Raw genomic sequence first — 20,165 nt, 5'->3', positions numbered from 1 at the left:
ATACATAAACAGGATATAAAGGTGCCCCCCAAGCCAGAAGGATTTCTTGTGATCAGGTTGCGTTGAATCTCACCCAAATGGCGTCTGCTGAACTGTGTCTTCATACTGCATCATTTATTCATAAACTTTTGAACACTAAAATGAATACAATAGATTTTTTTTGATCTGGCTTCTATGGTGCCATGGGTCATTGCCTAGATTTGTTCTGAAAACAGAAGGCAACAAAAAATTTTTTTTCGGAATCATCTGACAACATAGCACATTTTTCTAAGTCAGTTTTTCACGCTGATTTCAGATCTGTTATTATTTTTTTTTCAGTCACGTAAACTTTAAAAGTTATGACTAATGTTAGTTTATAGTGTTTTACCATATAGGGTTTTAAGAATTGCAGCATCAACTTAAAGAAATGGACCCACGGCAACAAGATGGCATCCGTTGAAAATCAGGGGAGGGAAATTTCATGGCAAAACCAGAAAATATTTCTTCACCAAAAGGGTGGTTGATCGCTGGAATAATCTTCCACTACAGGTAATTGAGGCCAGCAGCGTGCCAGATTTTAAGAAAAGATGGGATTGGCATGTGGGATCTCTTCATCGAGGAAGTTAGGGGGTGGTTCATTAGTGTGGGCAGACTAGATGGGCCGTGGCCCTTTTCTGCCGTCATTTTCTATGTTTCTATGTCTTAGAAATTGAGTTATTCAGCTAGCTAAGTAATCAAGAAGATGCTGATTCAAATCCAACAAACCACATCTTTCTATCATTTTGTTTGCCAGAGATATTCCATTTCAATTAACAATCTAATTCAACAACTGAAGATTAAAAATTGCGAGAAAAATTATAAAACAAAGTTTGACAACAGTTTATTAATGCAAATATCAATTGTTAGTTTTTTAATTTGGTTTACTGGAAATTTGGATTGTCAAAATACAGAAACAACAGGTTTTAGTCAAATGGGTTACAGAACTTTATCATTTAAAATTGAAAAGGTACCAGCTCATAGTAAAATAATTTAAGCCTAATTTTGGGCTCCTTTTACGAAGCTGCGCTAGAGGTTTTTTAGTGCGGGCTGGCATGCAGAATGCTTTGATGCTGCTCCGATGCTCATAGCAATTAAGGACATGACTAGAATATGACAACCTAAATTATCCTATTATTGGGTTGGTTTAAGGGTTAGTTAGGCTTATTTTGCAAATGATCGGGAAACAAATTTCCCTGTAAACTCCGTGCCAATCAGTTGGTAATGGAAGGTCACACAGTTCGTGGATTCTAGCGTGCTATCTGCACTTGGTGCCCACACTGCTGGATACTATAGCCTTGGTTTTCATTAACAAAATCTGACACTCTTCCAGAGCCACTGGTCAGTCAGTTGCATTCTGTAGGTCTAGTCATTCCGTAACTTGTGCTGGAGATTTAGTTTTTGGTTAACATCCTGTTCCATCAGGCATTTATTTATTTATATTTAAAATTTCTATACCGTTTTTATCCAAAACGGTTCACAAGGGGTTATAATGTTAAAAGTCTCTACAAATAAGAAGATAAAATAGAAATGTTCAGTACAGCATGAATTCAGTATAATATAAATTAATTGCTCAGAAAAATGCATAAGAACATAAGAATTGCCACTGCTGGGTCAGACCACTGGTCCATCACGCCCAGCAGTCCGCTCACTCGGCGGCCCTGTGGTCAAAGACCAGCACCCTAACTGAGACTAGCCCTACCAGGAACTTGTCTAACAAATAGTTGAGTCTTCAACATTTTCCTAAAAGAATTCCTCTCTCCACATTTTCGAATTTGGCCAACAAGGCCGTTCCATAGCTTAACTCCTGCACATGTAAAAGTCATAGAGTTCGTATCTACATGTTTAGGATTGGTCTATGTTTTCAACAATACAGCACTTGCATGCTGGTCTTCAGAGATTACCAGGCTACACTCCTAGTAATGATTAATGAATACGCCAGTTTTAGAATTCAGCCTGAAAATCTGGAACTTCTCTTTATCAAGACCAACAGAATTTTTTTTTAAGTTACGAAAACTGCAAAACGTACCTGAGAACGAGTACCTGAGAACGAGTAATTTAATTCCGTGATATGCTAGAAAAGACCGATGCCGCAAGCTAAATAAAGGGGAAACGTTTGTAACTTGCTATATGAAACTGGGAGAAGAAACTAACGGCCTCTTTTACAAAGCCGCGCTAGTGGCTGCCGCGTGGCAACAGCCCCGAAGCCCTTTAAATCTCTATGGGCTTTGGGGCCGTTAGCGCAGCGCAGCCACGAGCGCGGCTTTGTAAAAGAGGTCGTAAGACTTTGTACCTTTTCACAGGCCATATTATGACAAAATTATTGGGATTCTTAAGCAAGTGAGCCAAAATAAACAGCATAGATATACACTACACAAATTGTTGTATCTGATATGCTAAAAAAAACCCTTTTTGTTATAAATAGAACCCAACTGACATTGTTGCCTCATTTCTCAAGTAAACGTGCACTAAAACTTGGTACCTTTTTTTAGATTGTGACACATATTTAGCAGTCATAAGAACATAAGAATAGCCTTACTGGGTCAGACCAATGGTCCATCAAGTCTAGAAGCCTATCCTCACGATGGCTAAACCAGGTCACTAGTACCTGGCAAAAACCCAAAGAATAGCAACATTCCATGCTACCGATCCAGGGTCATTTCAGACTAACTTCTCAAATTTTTCTGGCACCACTGTTGTAGAAATGTTCGTGACAGACTGCTTGCTTCCTTCTTTATCCAGTACATCATCTCCAGTGCTTTACTGGGAAATCCCTTCAAAATACAGTATGATAATCACTTCTGTCCAAAACTCCTTCCCACATACTTATCTTGCTAAAACATCAGATCAAAATTTGTTTGTTTTTCATTTCTTGGAAATTAAAAGAATGACCTCGGTTTCTAAATAAAATAAAAAAGACTTTTGCTGCCATAATGGAAGAGCCCACCCTCTGTTTAAATCTCCTATAGTTCAGGGTTGTAAAAGTATAAAATTTCTCAATCATACTTTAGCATTTCAAGCATCATATCATGATAAAGACTTCCGAACTTACTGTTAACAGCTCATTCTTATAGATATTTTAGAATTGAAAACTTATCTATTCTCCAATTAATTCTTTATATTTCTTGCATTATGTTTTCTATTGATAATCTTTTGTAAACCGCGTTGAACTAATGGTTACGCGGTTAATAAGTACAATGTAATGTAATGTAATTTTAAAGGCTCTTTTTGCAGCTGAAAGGAAGACACATCCAAAACAAGATGAATTGGAAGACATACTGGCAACAGATTCCTTCTCCCCACACAACTCATTTCCAGTTAACCATAGCTGGGAAATGACAAATTGCATTGAAATCGGGCCTTGCTGGGACCTCCTAAGATGTAGCCAGCTGTTACACAGTTTGGAATTTAATTAAGCCAGGGCTGCCAAGAAACACAACCAAGCCTGGGGCAAACAATTTTAAGGGCCACCGTCCTCCCCTGCACTTTCAGTCAAAGATAAAATTCAATCCCACCCTATCTACCTTCACAAGCCTCTCTTTCAAGGTGCCACCAGCAGCAGCAATTCTCACACGCTGTCTGAGGTTGACCCAGAAACCTACCCTCTGCCGCATCAGGAAGTTACATCAGAGGGGGGCAATATGCAACAGAGGGGAGGTTTCTGGGTCATCCGCAGGCAGTATGCGAGACTCCAATTACTGTTGCTGCTGCCCCCCTTGTGTGAGAGAGAGGCTTGTGAAGGGAAGGAGGGGAGGGAGATGTAGGTCTGTGAAGAAACCCTATTATGAAGAATTTCTATGGTCAGTGTAGGACCAGGGGGAATCTTGACCCCTGCCCCCCCCCCTCGGTTGCCCTGAATCAAGCACCAAGAGAATTCATGTCTCAGCAGATTACAGTGATAGTAACATGAAGAGCTGCACATTTGCATTAACGAGTTACACTACGGCTAGACATCTACAAGATGGCATAAACTGGCAACTGAGACATTGAAAAAGTCACCCATCCAGCCAGATGCCTAATAAGCTACAACCAGAACAGGGAGACTTCTTAAAAGGTAAACTAGAGAGTTGCACGGGGACAGAAATCCCACCCATCCCCAACCGTCCCCGCCAGGATCCTCTCCATCCTCACCCGTTCCCGTCAGGATCCTCTCCGTCCCCACCCATCCCCGCCAGGATCTTCTCCGTCCCCACCCATCCCCGCCAGGATCCTCTCCGTCCCCACCCGTCCCCGTCAGGATCCTCTCCGTCCCCACCCGTCCCCGTCAGAATCCTCTCCGTCCCCACCCGTCCCCGTCAGGATCCTCTCCGTCCCCACCCGTCCCCGTCAGGATCCTCTCCATCCCCACCCGTCCCCGTCAGGATCCTCTCCGTCCCCACCCATCCCTGCAAGGAATTACCTCCATCCCCGCCCGTCCCCATGAAAAGCAGCAATTACTTCTGACAAGATCATCAATTCCACAGTTTCTTTTGCTGTTTTCTTTGTGGAATCTCTTTGGAACTCTTTTTTTGTTTTCTGTTCAGGTAATTAACTTATAAACCCCCTCTTTTACTAAGGCTGACGTGTCCATTATATTATATGAACGAACCCTGCTTCCAAAGCCTTCCATCCCCGTGGGAGTCCCGTTGGCTAGAGGGGGGTCCCCATGGGAGTCCCGTGGGTTAGGGTGGGATTCCGTGGGACCCTGTGGGACCCGCGAGATTCCCGTGATCCCCGTTCCCGTGCAGACCTCTAAGGTAAACCTAAGATTGCTGACATTAAACACACACAGGGCACTAGGCAGCAATCAGGTTTAAGCAGGCTCACAATTCTAAGTGAGGTTCAACAAATCAGGGAGCAGCTCACACCTGAGTAGAGAATGACACGGTGAAAAAATTCATCACCGTCCCCGTCCCCGCGGATAACCGCGGGAAATAATCCCATGTCATTTTCTAGTGTCTATTTCAACCTCGGTCCTTCTACACCAGCATTCTTCAAAGCAAAGCTTGCGGGTCAGTGGTTGTGGCCATTCATACTCTGATTCTTATGTGAGCCAAGGATAATGAAGCCATTGTGACATCACTGATGTGATTGGCTCTTAGGCACTGGTGGATTGAGGCATTATGACATCACAATAACTGCTCTGGATACCAGAGACTGTCATTCTGTAGTGTCTATGTCAACTTCAAGCCTTCTACACCAGCATTCTTCAAAGCAAAGTTTGTGGGTCAGTGGTTGTGGCCATTCATACTCTGATTTTTCCCTCTCTCCTTAAAGAATGACATGAAGATGGTTTCCCGTGGTTATCCGCGGGGATGGGAACGGTGATGAATTTTGTCACCGTGTCATTCTCTACACCTGAGCCTAGCCTTAACTACCCCAGCAGGGCTAAGCAGAAAGGAGGAGATCAGGGCTGGAACAAGCAGCTGAAACAGAAGCCAGGAACCAAACCACATTTGCTTTGGGAACAGAACCCAGCGGGGAATTGGAAACAGGACAGCCAAGTTGCAAAGATAGAGGTAGCGTGCCCTGAACTGGAAAATCAGGAAGACAGTATGTTTCGGTGCTCTGATAAAATAATAAAAAGGAATGATGAAGAGCCTATGCACTGTAATGAGAGCTATTTCGAAGATATTCCCATGGACAGTATGGTAGAAGTTTAAAATTGTTAAATGACTGAAAGTTTACTTCCTGAAGAGGAAGAAATATGAGTTAAAAGTATGCTCCTGGTGGCAAGTATTAAAGCTGCTAACCAAGTCCTAAAGCACTAGCTGTGGGATAAAGTTCTCACTAATAAGTAAAAGGACTTAATTCTAATTGCATACTAAATCTATGAAGTCCAGGTTTTGAAAAGCTGTGTCTGGCAGGGAGGAAGTCCACGCATGTGCGGCCGTCACACGATGACATCATACGGGTGCGTGCGTGTGACATCATCGCATGACGGCCGCACGGACTTCCTCCCTGCTCGACAAGAGCAGGAAGCAGGGGTGGGGCTAGGGTGGGCTTAGGGGCGGGGATGGGCGGAATTAGGTGGGCCTGGGGGCGGGGCTAGGGGGTCCAGGTTTTCCAAAAGGAAAATCTGGCAACCCTACCAAAATAAATATGTTTGCATGTTGATGTTACATCCTACAAACTTCTGAATGAGGCTGTTTTTGATGCAATGAAAAGTGTGGAGCAATGACCGTGCTTCTGAGAGTCTGAATTAATAATGCGTGCGTCTGTTGGGCAGACTGGATGGGCCGTTCAGGTCTTCATCTGCCGTCATTTCCCCCCTCTTCTACGAAACTGCGCTAGCAGTTTCTAGCGCAGAGAGCCGTGCTGAATGACCCGCACTGCTCCCGATGCTCATAGGAACTCTATGAGCATCGGGAGCAGCGCGGGCCGTTCAGCACGGCTCCCTGTGCTAGAAACTGCTAGTGCAGTTAGAAGAGGGGGGGTTAGTATGTTGCTGTGTTGTTACTGAGATAATCTCGGGCAAAGTATTCTGATTTAAGAGTGAGGCTCATGCCTGTAACCGTTACGGAAGGTACCACTTGCACACGTGATGCCTATCTGTTTGCCTTCCTCTCCCTGAAGGGTTGTATCTACAAGAGATTCCTTGATAGATCACTGTCGTTCCAAGCAGGCAAATGGAATAAATGTCTAACCACCCTCATCTCAAATTCACCCTCCTATCAAACCTTCAGGAAATCAATTAAAACCTATCTCTTTGATAAATTTCTCCGACTCCTTCCTGCCTCATTGTATCTCTGAAATGCTTCCGGATATACCTAACTACTCTCAGCTTACTATTGTAATTTGAAAGTTTTTTCTGTAACATCGCTGTCTGTGTACAGTCTCTTCCTCTGTAAACCGCTCTAAACTGCTTGTGGTATTGCGGTATACAAAATAAAGTTATTATTAAAATAAACCCATCTGAAGATGTCATTGTGGAAGATAAGAAACTTCTTTCTGTCGCTGTCAGACATTTTGCATTCCAAATACAGTCAAACCTTGGATAGCGAGTAACTTGGTGTGTGAGTGTTTTGCAAGATGAGCAAAATATTTTATTAAATTTTAACTCGATAAACGAGCGTTGTCTTGCAGTACAAGCGCTTATACGCATCACATCAAGTACGCACAATATATGCGCATCGCATTGCTGAGCGCGGCTGAACGTAATACAAGCACCCGCAGTTCAAGCGCACACAACATATGCACATTTCATGCTGAGCGCGGCTGAACATAATAAAAGTATCACTCCTAATTCACCCATAGTTCATGCGCGCGGTATAAGTGCACATATCAGGAATTCACAGTACAGTATTTTGTATTAAAGTTTTTGGGTTGTGGAACGAATCTTCTTAGTTTCCATTATTTCCTGTGGGGAAATCCGCTTTGATATATGAGTGCTTTGGATTACAAGCATGCTTCTGGAACAAATTATGTTCGCAAACCAAAGTTTTACTATACATCATATCTATATCTAGAGCTTGTGTATTTTTTTTTTTTTTTTAGGAAAATTTTTTTTAATTTTGCAGCTTTAAAAAACTTTCATTGGAGAGTCCATGGTTCATAGCATCTTCTTACAGTCACATTTCACTAACCCGTCAAGGTAACTCCCTAAGATGTCAATGGATCACCTCTTCTTGAAGCCATATTTCTTGCGCTCATAGAATAAATCTGTCTTGGAGCTCCCCAGGTTGACAATCTTTGGGCAGCCATCTCGATCTTTCTCCTGAATGGTGCATTCTTTGCAATAGTAGGCATTGGAGACCCCAGGCTCTCCGCAAATGACACAGCGCCCTTGGTAGGAGCCATAGTTATAGGAGCCTGTATATTTCTAAGGTTGATACTGGAGTACTGGGGAAGAGAGAGTGCTGACTAAAGAAGGAGGGAGGGAAGAAGAGAGAAAGAACATGATTATAGAGAGGGCGAAAGAGAGAGAGAGAGAGAGAAGGCTGCAGTAGTGAGGGGAAGGAGAGAGTGAAAGTGCTGCCCTTGCATGAGGATGTGATTGGGAGGCACCATGAGACAAACTTCCTTTGGTGCTGGCTCATTCCAGTGCAAAAATTCTTCCCTGTCCAATACACTGGGTTCCTATCTGGTCTATTTTTTTCGATAACCTGAACGAATATGTATTATATATATATACTGTATATATGTGCACCAATGATTGCATTGCTGAGCGCGGCTGAATTCTTGTCCAGAAACAGCTAAGAAGAAGAAGAAAAAAAATTTACACTGAATCAGGTTGGGCAGACCGGATGGACCATTCGGGACTTTATCTGCCATCATCTACTATGTTACTATGACTCGGTCTGTATTTTGGTCTAAAAGACCTGTAAACATAACAATATCAATAAATAAAAAGAACATCACAGCAAGATTTTAATGTGATAAAACAACCATATTCAAAGAAATTGGAAGGAAATATAAGGAAAAAATGAGCAAAACATCAAGATGCATTGAGTAAAACAAGTACAAACCCATAAACAAATATGCACTTTGGACAATGAAATATATGCATGATTAATATTGTCTAATAAAATATGCAATCGCTTAAAATGATTGAGGAGTATGACAAAACCAAAATTACCATGAGTGAAAAAAAAAGGGAAGTGATGATTAAACTGAATATAGTGAGTGAGTGAATATACTGTTTTAAATTTATTATCGGTAACGATAAAATTATATATATTCAATAGCCTACGAGAGATCAAGTGCATTTGATTGCTGTCAATTCAAAAACATTGAAAACTATAGGTAAATCAAAAAGACCTAATGCCAAGACAACAAACCTTTATTAAGACATAAAAGCTGGCACAACAATTAGTTAAACTGCCCATGCACCAAATAGACTTTACCATTTTTGAGATTTATTCTTTTGTACTCATTCCCGGTTGATGTGTGTGGTTTCACCCCACTTTTTTTGTGCAAACACATTGTTAAAGACATTAGCAGAAACCAGCTCACATGTATATCACAGCAGAAATCTGTTCTCCCTGACTGCTAACCGACTGCTGCAATGAGGAGAAATATGCACATTTAGCTGCTTACATAATGCAATGAACTATTTATCCCCAAAATGCAGAACTGGTAAGATTTTTCTGCGAATTTTTCCACGCCACTCCACTCCACATGGGTCCCATCCCTTAGATTTACCACTCTCCCTTTTTTTGACCCTCCTATAATCCATTTCAGGAGAGTTTAAAACTTCTCAGCTCTTTTGGTCTTGAGTGCTGGCAGGGATGCATAGTTACAGAAGAATAGATGGCATGACAGCCTGAAAGAGATTCCAAATGTGCAATCCATTGAAAACTGGAAGTATGCACAGAGCATTTTATAGGTACACATACCTGACAGCTACTGTTCCATGCTGCTCTCCCCCTTGTCTTCTGAAGGCAACAACTGTCTGATTCAGACTGAAACTGGAAGCACCGGCGATGAGAAGGATTGCTAGGAATTACACACTGTTGAGTTTCACTTCTGTTTATTAATATTGTGGGGGTCATTTTGAAAGTCACCCTTAAACTAAGGTGCTAAATTAGACCCCCTTCCCTTTATGCTCTTCACTTGAGAACCTGAATAGTAAAATAATAATTTTTAAAAAATCCCCCCACAACCCATCTGCATTTCCAAGCACTTTGCTAAAAGGTTTTCTAATTCTCTGAAAGTGAAAGTAATATTAAACAGCAGAGTCCCTTGCAGCTTATCTGTTGTAAAGTTCTGAGGAATTAATGCCACCTAGTGGTCATTGCAAGTAAGATTTGTTGAAACGGAAACATAATGGCAGATAAAGGCCAGATGGCGCATACAGAGTGCCTAACCGCAGCATCTACTTTCTCCGCCTTTCCGTAAGATGTCCCATGTGTATGTCCCACACTTTCTTAAATTCAGACACAGTCTTTGTCTCCACCACCTCTAAGGGGAGACTACTCCATGCATCTACCACCCTTATACCATATCTCAGAGTAGTATATAATTTTGCATGTGTAAATTTGTCAGTATTCAGCAGCTAGCCAGCTAAGTCTCAATGGCCAAAGATATACCACCTTTTTGGGTGGGAAAAGCCATTTTGTTGGTGTCAGGAGCATGACGGCAGGTAAAGACCAGATGGCCCATCCAGTCTGCCCATCCACAGCATCCACTATCTCCTCCTCTCCCTAAGAGATACCATGTGCTGTGGCCTGCTCCACGCTTTCTTGAAGACAGACAGTCTCTGGCTCCACCAGCTATTCCAGGAGAGTGTTTCAAGCCTCTGCCACCTTTTCTGTAAAAAAGTATTTCCTTAGATTACTCCTGAGTCTATCACCTTTAAACCTCATTCTATGCCCTCTCACTCTGCAGTATCCTTTCAACTGAAAGAGACTTGCCTCATGTGTATTTATACTACGTAGGTATTTAAACGTCTCTATCATATCTCCCCTCTCTCATCTTTTCTCCAAAATATACAGATTAAGATCCTGAAGTCTGTCCCTGCAGTGGCATACCTAGCATATGTGACACCCGGGGCCCATCATTTTTTGACACCCCCCATCTGTACAAAAAACATGATTTTTAGTAACAAGCCACATGTCACACATGAGTACCTAGGAAAAGGCAGCATCTTACATACTGCAGTGAGCAGTACATCAATACACCCATTGTAAAACTAAACAAGCCAGACTAGTACAGATCAATCCTGCAGTCAATCCTAACAAAAACCATATCTTTCGAACACACAGAACACAGAAAACACCTTCGCCTAGTATGGAATATGTCATCACAAACTAACCCCTCCCCCCTTTTACAAAATTGTAGTGTGAATTTTAGCCATGGTGGTAACAGCTCTGACGCTCATAGAATTCTGAGCATCAGAGCTGCTACCACCATGGCTGGCACTAAAAAACGCTCCACAGTTTTGTAAAAGGGGGGATAAAATAGAAATACATAGACAGAGGTTAAATTGAACCAGAAAGAAGCTGGACTCTGAATACAGTGCACCACAGAAACAGTGACACATGTCTCCTAAAGCAATAAATAAATAGAAATTTTTTTTCTACCTTTGTCTTCTGTGGTTTCTGCTTTCCTCATCTTCTTGTAACTCTCTTCCTTCCATCCACTGTCTTCCATCTCTCTTCCCCTATATGGCATCTTCTCTCCTTCTATGCCCCTTCCAGAAACTGTATGCCTACCCCTTACATCTCTCCTTTCATCCCCATTGGTCTGGCATCTCCTCTCCTTCCCTCTCCCACATCTCTCCTCTGAAATCCCTTTCCCTTTTTTCCCTCATTTTCCTTTTCAATTTATTTTCTGCATCTATCTAGATTACGTTCTTACTACCCTCTCATCAATGTCCTTTTGTACTGTCTACCTAAAGCTTGCCACCTCTTTCCCTCACCCCTCCAGTGTTTCCCTAACTCAATCCTTTTCTCCCCATCATGTGCCCTCCTTTTATTTATCCCCTCCTTCCATCATGTACCCTCTTTCTCCAACCCTTCCATCGAGTACCTTCTCCTCTCTCTGTCCACTTCCATCCAGCGTCTGCTCCCCTCTTTCTCTCCTCCCATTTCCTTCCTGCATTTGCTCCCTTATCTCTCCCATCTGCATTTCCATCCAGCATAGGCTCCCCTCTACCATCCAATGTCTGCCCTTTCTCTCGCCATCCACCCCTCTTCAATCAGCATCTGCCCCCTTTCTCTCCCTCCATTATCCTTCCCCCTTATGTCTCTCCCCTTTCTCTGTACATCAATTCTATCAGCACCACCCTTCCATACCACCCTGCCCCCTTTCTTTCCCTCCACCACTCTTCCATTCCAGAAATCCTGCTCCTTTCTCTCCCTTCATGCAGCAAGGTCCCACGATGATTGTAGCTGCCGGCTGCCAGTCCACCCCACTCCGATGTACTTGCTCTGGAACGGACTCAGCAGCCGCATGCTGGAAGGTCCTGGGATGACTTGTCTGCTGACTCTGCTCCAGAAGAAGTAAGTTACGTCGGAGGGGGTGGACCCAGCAGACGCAGGGAGTTGTGGCAAAGTCCCACAATGACTGCGGCTGCCGGGTCCATCCCCTCCTATGTAACTTACTTCTTCCGGAGCAGAGCCGGCAGACGAGTCAGCGGGGACCTTCCTGCACCTCAGCACTGCTGCCAACTCTGCTGCAGAGAAAGTAAGTCAGAGGTAGCGTGGCCATTTATTTTTTTCATCAAAAGGGGACATCTATTAATTGACTGTGTATCCTTACTTTCATTTCTTTCTTTCTGCACTCAGGCCCAACAATTGTCCCTTTCTATTCCTTCCCTCCTTCCTTCCCATGTCCTTAGTGCCCCCAGTGCCTCCGTCCTGTGTCCTTAGTGCCCCCAGTGCCTCCGTCCTGTGTCCATAGTGCCCCCAGTGCCTCCTTCCCGTGTCCTTAGTGCCTCCAGCGCCTCCTTCTTATGTCCCCCCCACTACCTTCCAGATTTTGGCCACCCCCAAAGCCAGCCTGCCTGTCTACCTATCTCCCTCCCTTCCTGCCACGCTAAAGCCAGCCAGCTTGCCTGCCTACATCCTGCCCTCTCTGCAGCGGAAAAAAAAAAAGCGCGTCTCCCCTTCCTTTCCCCCGGTCTACGCCTGCAATCTTACCTTCCCCCGCTGACAAGAAGTCTTTCTGACGTCAATTCTTACATCGGAGAAGACGTTCCGGGCCAGCCAATCACTGCCTGGCTGGCCTGGAACGTCAGAATTGACGTCGGAAAGACTTCTTGTCGGCGAGGGGAGGTAGGATTGTAGCGGCACGGCCGGGGGAAAGGAAGGGCAGGAGGACCCGGACCTGGCCGGCTGTGCACTCCCTTCAAGCCGTATTGTGAACTGGTACGGTGGATTGTTATAGTTTTGTGACCCTGTTAAATTCCTGACAAAAAATAAAAATAACACAAGCAAAATACCAAAATAAACAAGATATCACCAAAAGGATGATGCACATCTTATGACTGTCATCTTATAACTCTTATAAGATGACAGTCATAAGATGTGCATCATCCTGAATCTCTGCACCGTGAAAATTGAGCAGCGGTGATCTTTCCCTCATCTGAGGAGAATATTGAGATAAGTGCGGGGTTCTTTTTCGCTATAAGCTTTATTTTTGCTATAAGCATTTTTGCTAAAATACATTTAAATATTTAAGAACATAAGAACTGCCATCTCCGGATCAGACCTTTGGTCCATCAAGTCCGGCGAATATTCTTACGGAGTTTTTCTATGACCAAGGATGTGTTCTCTATGACAACTCAGTAATTGTCATAGTAGTTTCCCAAGTTCATTCTTAGGGAACACTGAGGTCTTTTCTCTGTATTAGGACCCTGCCTCAATTTGTTTCAGATAGAGGGTTAAATAGAATGAATTCCTGTTAAATTCCTGTCATCCTTGTTTGGGTTGTCGTATCATCCTACAGAGATACACTTTCTCGATGTGAAAATTTGTCACAGGAATTTTTGTTTTGAAACTACTGTACATCATAAACCTAAGGACTGTAATTTTTTTTTTTTTTTTTTTGCATTATTCCAGTATGCATCCTATACAATTAAAGAACAGCCTCCCTGTGTCTCAGTTTTTGTGTTATTGATGAATTTGCCATAGTGACAAGAAATTCTTGAACAAGCAGCTGTATTAAGTGATAAATTTGCTGACAGAGGGTATCCGAAATCAGTCATTAAGGAATGGATACAGTAAGAATCATAGTCATTTTAAATGTGGATGATGTAATGTCTGCCCTTTGATGGTTGAAGGGTTGTCCATCCAAATTCCCAATAAGAGGACAGTGCCGTTACTGGCTTTTGCCATGTGTGGGTCCTCTTATGTGGCATATATTCTAAACTGCCCTTGCCAGCTTTGTTATATTGGATATACTACATGTCCACTCAAAACCAGAATGTTTGAACACAGAAACAATGTTGATCATGGCAGAATTGTGGATCGCATGGCAGAATAAGATAAAGATAAGAACCATGTGTTTAATGACCTTAGAGGTGCTATGATCGATTCTATGATCCCCACACAGCATAGGGGGGATTTAAAACGGAGATTACATCAAAGAGAACAGCAACTGATTTTTGAATTGAACACACTATGGCCATATGGACTTAACCAGAGAATAGAGCGGAATGCATTCTTTTAAGGAAGTTAGGGAAAGCAATTAGAGAATTAAAGTAACTAAGAGGTTTGTGGTTTAGATTTAATCGCGGTCCCGGAAATGACGTCATCTGACTGGGGCTTAAAAGTCTGTCCCGGTAAACGTTGTTCCAGACTGCCATGGAAGTTTTGTCAGTGTGTATCCCATCTTCATTCCCCTGATGCAGCTAGTCTTGTTCGGCGAAACAAGGTCCCTTGTCGGGAGTTGAAGGAGTGTTTTTGGAAAGTCATCCGAATGTCATGGGGTCTTTGGGAAACCAGCAACAACTTCAAATGAGCTCAGATAAGTGACTGGCATGCACACACTGTTGGCGTCTGTTCTACCTTTGTGGTTGACTGTAGATGTTAAAGTGAAGTTTTTTTTGCCTATGATAAGAACCTGCTAGCTATATTTTACCCAGTATAAATCGCTGCAGTAAGTGCTTTTAAGATTTTTTTTCTCCACTTAATTGAGTAATCTCCTTAACTACTGGTGAGCAGGCCTTCCGTATGACATATTAAATAATATATTCCAGAATGGTTCCCATATGTGTTGGAACTTTATCAACATGTGGGTTGAATCCTTCCTGCTTGATTTGTGATTTAGAACCACAATAGCATGAGTTACATTAGGTGCAGTAGGCCTCAGCCATTCCAGTAGAATAGTTCGTCATGCCATCATAAACATATAACATAGGAAGGAATGCTTTATCTTAGATGGCTTTTGGGCAACAGCAGTATAACTGTCAAATAAGAGAATCTGTGATAGAAGTGGGAGCTTCAAGTCTAAGACGTGTAAAACCTTGCTGGATACATCTCTCCACAATTATTGAATGACTGTACAAGACCAGACTACGTGGGTTAGAGTCACCACTGACTGTTTTGGGAAATTTGGAAAACTCTTTTAGGGGATACTTGTATTGCTGTTCCTGATGGCTCACAGAGGTCAACTTTACCAAAGGCTTTTACATATCAAGTCTCTGAGCAGATCATCAGAGATATCCACTCCCAGGTCCTTCGACCAAGCTTCTGCCCATTTTTTTGAAAGCTCAAAGGTGGCAAATCTGCCGACAATACTTAAAGGAAAAGGAAACCTGAGAAGTCCTGAGGGAGGTAGTGGAGAGGAAAACGGTAACAGAGTTCAAAAAACCATGGGATGAACACAGAGGATCTCTAATCAGAAAATAATGGTTAAGGCCAGTACTGGGCAGACTTGCACAGTCTGTGTCCTATATAAGGCCACTCAGTTGAGGGTGGGCTGCGGAGGGCTTCAATGATGGGATGGTTTAAATGAGCTGGAGTGAGCTTTGACAGAGACTCTAGTAGATGGAACCTAAGCACAGTACTGGGCAGAGCTCTGGTTTTCTTGCCCAGAAATATCTAAGAAAAAGAACAATTTAAATTAAATCATTAATTTTATAGAGAGTGTAGAGTGTATGGTTGGGCAGACTGGATGGACTATTCGGGTCTTTATCTGCCATCATTTACTATGTTACTATATCCTGTCTCCACCCAACAGAAAAACTTACTCCACTTGCTCTGTCATTTCTTCCGATAAGGCTGCAATGGGTAAAGAGGAAATATAATGTTTCACTTGCAGAAAAGCTAAATATTCAGCTCCAGGCAGATGGTTTCATTCTCAAAAATGTTCTTGTATATTCTTCTGATAGAGACATAATGTGCCCCTGATGCAGGCAGTCTTTTGCTGAAACACGTTGGGCTTTCATTAACACATGAATGCCCTGTGAAGTGCTGGAAGTGATGGACTCGGAGAGATATTCCTGGAATTTTACAAAACAAATTCTGTTGGCCTTTCTCGGACGATGGTCCACACCACCCACGGGATACACTCAAAGTCAATGTGAACGTGACCGATGAGTAAGAGCTGCAGATATGCTGGGAAAAGATGGGGAGAAATTTGGTGAAAAGATCAACATCGTACAAAATGATGAACAGGCATGAATACCTTATTTACAACCCCCCTCCCCACCGCCCCCCTTTTACAAAACTGCGAAAGCGTTTTTTTAGCACAGACCGGTACACTGAATACTCTGCGCTGCTCCTGTTCCTATGAGTGTCGGGAGCAGTGCAGAGCATTCAGTACGCCGGCCTGCGTTAAAAACTGCTTTCACGGTTTTGAAAAACGGGGTGTGTGTGTGTTATTTATTTATTTACATTTAGTCATTTTACAATTGTTATGCTGTTAACAAAATTGTACGTTTTATTTTAAACTGTACCTGCTGTACACTGCTTTGGGTGAATCTCTTCAAAAGGGCAGTTAATAAATCGCAATAAAATGAAAACAACAACCTGGACTCACTTTCTCTTCCATCTGAGGAATATAAAAATCAGAATTCAAACAAACCAAGAGGTCATAAAAGCCAGCATATCCCCTGCAGGCAAATTCCCACTGACCACACTGATGGAAGTGCAAATCAAATGGGGATAATAAAATCTCTCTAGCTACCAATTACCACTGCATGAAATCTCAGAACTGTCTAAAGAAGTTTCATTTTGTCCTTTGAGACTTAGGGTTAGATTCACTAACCTGCCCGATCGTGCCCGATCCATGGCCGATCTGCGGCAGGCCGACGAATTCACAGAGGGTCAGCATGGTGATCCCACCGACCACATAGATCGCTAGTGAGCGATCCAGAAGCATGCGCAGACCATCTTCTTTGTCTGTAGATGGTCTGCACATGCTTACAGAGCTGCTTTTCTGATTTTTTTTCCTGTTTTTTAAAAACTTTTTTATACTTTGCAAGCCCGTGGTTTTAACCCGCTTTAAACCCATGGGTTAAAACCACGGGCTCGCACTGCAGGGGAAGGGCAGGAAAGTCAGGGAGGCAGAGAGCCAGTTCGGTGAGGCAGAGAGAGAGAGTCGGGGAGGCAGAGAGAGAGCTGGGAAGGCAGAGAGAGAGAGTCAGGGAGGCAGAGAGCAGGTCGTGGCAGAGAGCCAGGGAGGCAGAGAGCAGGTTTATTTCAGGGCTGCAGGGCTGGGAGGACAGTCGGAAAGGACGTGAGCGACTGGTCCCCAACATTCGCTTCTTTTTGGATCGGCCAGCCCATTCGGTGTGCCTGAATTTTGTTAGTGAATTGCGTCCTTCCAACTTTGCATGCTGTTTCCCCTCATTTGCATGCACAGATCGGAGGATGATCGGCACAGAGGTTAGTGAATCGGATTGGAGGAAAATCGAGTCACAAAGGGGTCGCAAAACAATCAGTACGTGAACGATTTGCTTAATGAATCTAGCCCTTAGACTTGAAGTAGTTGCATATGAAACTCAGTCAAAGAGGGGGTGTGGCTTGGCGCGCTTAACATATGGAAAAGGTCACCATCTTTTACGTGGAGTTTTATAAAATTATAGGAGTACGAGCTGAGATCAGTGTTCAAATCTTAAGGAGAATATAAGCAATTAATGACACAAGAAGGAGAGGAAAAATGACACGAAGAAGGTTTGCGACTGACTGGACCTTTAAATAAGGCAGGCTTCCTCTACGTAGTAAAGTGGTTTTTGAAGGGAGTATATACTTAAATGAGCTGAGATTTGCAGTGGTTTCAAGGGATCAGTCTGAGGGATCAGTCAAGGTGGTTCCTCTTGGAATATCCAATTTATAAGTGCTGGAAGATCTCTGCTGGCTAATGAATGTGTAAAATTTTAGAAGCTGCATGGCAAGGAAAAGTGAAAATGATATGACCTTTTACAAAGGTGCGTTAGCGGTTTAACACATGTAATAACACGCGCTAAACCGCCGGCCCGCTAGCTGCTACCACCTCCTCTTGAGCAGGCGGTAGTTTTTCGGCTAGCGCAGGGGTTAGCGCGTGATGAAAAGTCGCGTGCATTAAACCTGCTAACGCGTCTTCATAAAAGGAGCCCTTAATGAGTGTTTTCTGTCAGATGGAAGGATAGATAAAGGCAGCCTAAATATCTCAAATCTGTAAAGATTTGTAAATGGCGTCCATGCAAAGGGCCTAAGCTTCATGTATTATAATAGTACTCAATATGTCAATAGGATTTTATTAATGAGCTAATACTATTTCTTATGTGCCTATAAATGGTAATGGAGTATTATATCCCTTGTTTGAAGTTATGAACTCTGATTTTAGATTTATAATTTAATATTTTAATATATATATTTCTTTTTATATATCAATCATCCTATAAATATATATATATGTATTGATTCTTATAAATAGATAGTTTCTTTTCCTTTTTCATTTTTTCTTCTATATTATTGAATTAATATGGGGAAGATAAATTAAACTCTTTGGTTTAAACTTTACCCCTCTAGGTAGTAATTTATAGGTTAGTTTATTAATAAACAAAATGTAGATTAGATATTCTTAATTGAGATAGGATATATCTAATTTTATGATTTTTTTAGGTAATTGATATAATTTACTTGATTAGAGGGTCTTGGTGATATGTCAATTTCATTATTAAGTAAGCTTTGTAACTCCATTAGATCTTAGGGGGGGGGAAAATTTGTGTGTTGCCTGTTTTAAGCAATATATTTGATTTTAGGAAAATTGCTTAGCAGGTTACTTTGAAAGGTTATTATATTCATATTGTGATTTAGTTATGAACTACAGTACTTCTTATTTTGTAATCTTCATGAATTTAAATTAATTACTTGTTTATTTAATGCTTTCGATGCTTATTAGATGTAGCCATCTTGATCTAGGCTCTCATTAATTTTTATTATTATATTAAGTATCTTTATTTTCATTTAATTCAGGATATAGAATATTGATACTTTTCTGTTTTAGGAGAAACATTAAAAACACCTGGTAGGAGCTTGAGATTGCTAGTCTATATGGGCGCTCCCAAGCAATAGTATTGTTTATTGGGTGTGGTGAAGGGAGGGAGAGAGGTGGGATATTTTGGGGAGGACTGGATGTGTAAGGTTTTAGTGTCACAGTCATATATTAATGATTTTTTGATTTATATTTTATGGATCCTTTTTATTAAAATGATATAATGGAGTTAAAATTATTTTCACTAAATGTTAATGGACTCAATCACCCAATTAAGAGAAAAAAATGCTTAATTTCTTAAAGAAGCAGGAGGCGGATATATATTTTATCCAGGAAATACATTTATCTGCAGGTGAATCAGCCAAATTGGAAGGGGGTTGGGTCAAGCACAGTTTTTTCGCTCCTGCTGTGGGAAAGTAGGCAGGGGTGGCTATCCTAGTAAGTAGTAAATGCTCAGCGGCATTTAAAGTAATATCTGCAGATCCCATGGGAAGGTGGTTCCAGGGGCAAATGAGCTTAGGAAAAGATAGTCTGACACTTATTAATACTTATGTCCCTAATTCAAATCAGGCTGAATTTTTCAAAACTCTTCAACAGTTGATTCTACCACTGGCTTCTTCTAATCTAGTAGTAGCTGGTGACTTTAATGCTTTTATGGACCCATTGTTGGCCAAACAACCCAGTAAGCTAATAAAGTCAATGGGCTTAGATAACTTGGTACAATCTTGTGGTTTGAAAGATATATGGTGGATCCTTCATTTTGATGCTCGGGAATTTTCTTTTTGCTCCCATGTTAATAAATCATTCTCACGAATAGATTATGTTTTTGTTTCAGATCAATTAGTACAGCAGGTAACAAAAGCCACCATTGATCCTATTGTTTTGTCAGATCATGGTGGAGTTTGGATTTAATTTAAGTTTGCTGAACAAGATTGTGGTAGACCTGTGGGAATCGCTATGGGTTAAAATACCAGGGAGGAAAGGGCCCGAGATATAATTGAGCCTGTACTATTGTCCACCTGGGCAAACCGAAGCTACTGATGAAGAAATGGAAGCCGAGATGAAACGAGAATGCAAAAGCGATAACGTGATTATTATGGGAGACTTCAACTATCCTGGGATAGACTGGAGTCTTGGAAACTCAAAATGCGCTAGGGAGACCAGATTCCTGGAGGCTATTCAGGACTTCTTTATGGATCAGCTTGTCAGAGAACTGACGAGAGGGAATGCCACTCTGGATCTAATCCTAAATGGGCTAAGAGGATTTGCAAAGGAAGTGGAAGTAGTGAGACTGTTGGGAAACA

General features: G+C 42.1%; 1 protein-coding gene across 1 annotated transcript in view; it reads right to left on the bottom strand.

Moving 5' to 3' along the window:
• Window positions 1-9,602, bottom strand: part of LOC117350967 (programmed cell death 1 ligand 2-like) — an 80,453-nt gene extending 70,851 nt beyond the window's left edge. The window contains exon 1 of the mRNA XM_033925698.1: window positions 9,333-9,602. The gene's annotated coding sequence lies outside the window, so the exon portion shown is untranslated. The remainder of the gene's footprint in view (window positions 1-9,332) is intronic.
• Between the last annotated feature and the right edge of the window lie 10,563 nt (window positions 9,603-20,165).

Source organism: Geotrypetes seraphini, chromosome 1, assembly GCF_902459505.1.
Source record: "Geotrypetes seraphini chromosome 1, aGeoSer1.1, whole genome shotgun sequence".
Lineage (NCBI taxonomy): Eukaryota > Metazoa > Chordata > Amphibia > Gymnophiona > Dermophiidae > Geotrypetes > Geotrypetes seraphini.
Note: the sequence above shows the minus strand (reverse complement) of the source record. Positions and strands in the feature narration are given on the sequence as shown.